This window comes from Diabrotica virgifera, chromosome 8 (genome assembly GCF_917563875.1).
Source record: "Diabrotica virgifera virgifera chromosome 8, PGI_DIABVI_V3a".
Taxonomy (NCBI): Eukaryota; Metazoa; Arthropoda; class Insecta; order Coleoptera; family Chrysomelidae; genus Diabrotica; species Diabrotica virgifera.
Genome location: NC_065450.1, coordinates 175167316 through 175170720, shown reverse-complemented (window position 1 = coordinate 175170720; position 3405 = coordinate 175167316).

Sequence of the window (3405 nt, the reverse complement as noted above, 5' to 3'; positions counted from 1 at the left end):
GCAAATTATTTGTTGCTGCTTTTATATCAAAATTCAAGTAGCGGAGATTGTGATAAAAACTATTTTGATTTTGGTAATTCCATATTGTGAGTTTTTATGGGTCAGGTAATTAAATTCCGTAATAAATGGGATAAAAATTATGGATATAAAATAATAGTAAAAATAGCAAGTGATATATTTTTGGAAAATTTGTTGATACTTTTGCAATATTCTAGATAAATATTGCTCTACATTGACGTATCGAGTCTCCCTAGATGTTGCAATCGAAAAATTGTCCAAATCCAAGTCTCTTTTTCTTAATGAATTTTTATTAGAACATAATTATAGTCTACTTACCTGCAGTAATTTAGTCGGTGACGACGCGTGACTTTTTCTAAAGTGTTACCAAAACCAGATGCAAAAAATATTATTTAAAAAATTGAAAATATGGCTAAATGTATACAGGGTGTCCAGAAACTCTAGCGACAAACGAAGACAGGAGATTCCTCAGATAATGTTAAGACAATTTAACCCAATTCACCTAGTCCGAAAATGCTTCCTAAGAGAGCTAGAGCTCTTTGAAGATGGCGCCATGTAATTAGTTTTTCTTAAATACCTCCAGAACGCTTTTATTTAGAAAAACGAAAATTTGTATACATATTTACTTTCCAGAAATGAATCGATTCCATCCATTGCGAAGGCGTCCGTTTTGGGTAGGGTAACGGTTATCTTATCGCATAACTTTTTTGTCTTCAGCTTTTAAGCATTTTTGATACTGGATTATTAAATTGCGAGGTATTCTAGTACTAAAAGGTATTCTTACTTTAAGTCGGTAGGACACACCGTTTTCTAGAAAAATCGATTTAAAAGTTTTTAGTTTTGGGAATTTGAAAAAAAAATTGAAAACAATTAAAAAAAACGATGTATTTGTACGAAGTATTTTACCAATTTGAAGCAAGAGTAACTTTTACTAGGTACTCGAATATCTCATAATTGAATAATCTAGTGTCAAAAATACTTAAAAATTAAAGACAATAAAGTTATGCTATAAAATAACTGTTGACCTACCCAAAACGGACGCCTATGACCGGTACTAGAAATTCGCAATGGATGGAATCGATTTATTTATGGAAAGTAAATAAGCATACCAATTTTCGCTTTTCTAAATAGAAGCGTTCTGGAGGTATTTAAGAAAAACTAATTACATGACGCCATCTTCAAAGAGCTCTAGCTCCCTTAGGAAGCATTTTCGAACTAGGTGAATTGGGTTCAATTGTATTAAAATTATCTGAGGAATCTCCTGTCTTCGTTTGTCGGCAGAGTTTCTGGACACCGTGTATATATAGCTTCAATAATATCATTTTGTGTATCACTTGAAACTCTCGAAAAAACAGTTGATATTTCTAGATGTTGGCAAGATTTTTGATCTTTTTTGGCAATTAATGTTAACAATCCCCTGTAATTGCCTCGATTGTCAGAGTCGTCGCCCTCAAAATGACCACGAAACGCTAATTCTTGTTTGACCAAAAAACATACGGTATCTATTATAAGTCTGCTAAGGATATTCCTATCTATTTTTTTAATAAACTTATTATGTTTAGCAATATTTGCTTTAAAAGCTTGGTTAAGAGAACTTTCGATTCTTGTTTTGCTAAACTGAATCAAATTGGGTATAGAATATGGGTCTACATCTTACATGTAGGTAACGGAGAAATTTCATGTCTCCTTTTTAAAACTCTAAAACTAATTAAATCGTGAACCTGGTCCACCCATTTTTTCTGTAGAAACCAGAAGACATGGCCAAAAACACAGTCTATTTTTCCTTCCTTTTTTAAATTGTTTAAAATGGGTCTTTCATTTTTAATAGTCTCATTTTTTTCTTCAAAATTATACAAGGAGAATTACTTTTCAAGTATGTAGTTGGTCGATTACGCAGCAACACTCATCCATTTAACTGCACGCACACTTTTTATAGGTACATACTGTAACCAAATTTAAATCTGGTAACAGGGCTACTGATATACACAGCACGCTCACGCCGGCGCCGTCGCTCCTTCAAAATTTTCAGACACTAGCCGGTCCCGAGCGACAGCGAGGGTATAACCATTGTAACCAGAAATGAAGCTGGTAACAGAGTATAATAAAGTGCAACTGAGTCACATAAACTCGCCAATATTTTCGTGTGTCTACGAGTAGTTGGCTATTTACTGAATTAGGTACTATTAACACATAATATAATAATATATTATTTCTATTGGTAAAAATATAGGTAAATGGAATTATTCATTCTCATAAAATATTTATTTGCAAGATTTTTAACTGTTACCAATGGTAACAGTGATTACATGGACGCTTCGCCAGTGAATTTAGTACTACAAGTAGAAAAGTAGCCTTAGTATTAAAATATTTTGATATAAAAGTGCAGAAAATTTAGCGTCATTTAAAAGATCTGTTATGTTTGATGAAGCACTTTAAATTTCATAATTAAAGGACTAGGCTTCAACACCAAGAGGAAGCAAGAATCATTGGGAAAGCTCATTGGACCTACGCCGTCTCATTACTCACTTCAAGCTATAGATAGGCTACGAATATGGAGAGATAAACTATTAGTCTAAGAGCTGGGAGCGGATTTTGTGCGTGATAAGTAATATGGAAAAACTATACAGGGATATGTTGAATTAGTTGTGTACATGACTTTCCCCAACGGCCGAAAACCAGAGTGGGGGACGAGGGTAGTTATAAGGGGTCAAAGTCGCGGTTTTTATTATTTTTTTATGACGCTCATGATCGAGATAGTGCACCAAAATTTGGGAATAAGTAGGTCATGACGTAACTAAGTAAAATCTCTAGAGTCGGAACGCTGCGTGGCCGACAAAGGGGTGGGGGTAGGGATGAATATAAAAAATATAAAGGGTTTTTTGCGACGTTTGTGATAGAGATAGTGCATCAAAATTTGGGAGTAAGTAGACCATGACATAACTAAGTAAAATCCCTAGAGCCGGAAACCAGAGTGGGGTACGAGGGTAGTTATAAGGGGTACAAGTCGCGGTTTTTACTATTTTTTTGTGACGCTCATGATCGAGATAGTGAACCAAAATTTGGGAATAAGTAGGTCATGAAGTAACTAAGTAAAATCTCCATGGGTGGATCGCTGCGTGCCCGACAAAGGGGTGGGGCAGGGGTGAATATAAATAATATAAGGAGTGTTTTGCGACGTTCGTGATTGAGATAGTGCACCAAAATTTGGGAATAAGTAGAACATGACATAACTAAGTAAAATCCCCAGAGGCGGATACCAGAGTGGGGGACGAGGGTAGTTATAAGGGGTAAAAGTCGCGGATTTTATTATTTTTTTTTGTGACGCTCATGATGGAGATAGTGCACCACATTTTTGGAGTAAGTAGGTCATGACGTAACTAAGTAAAA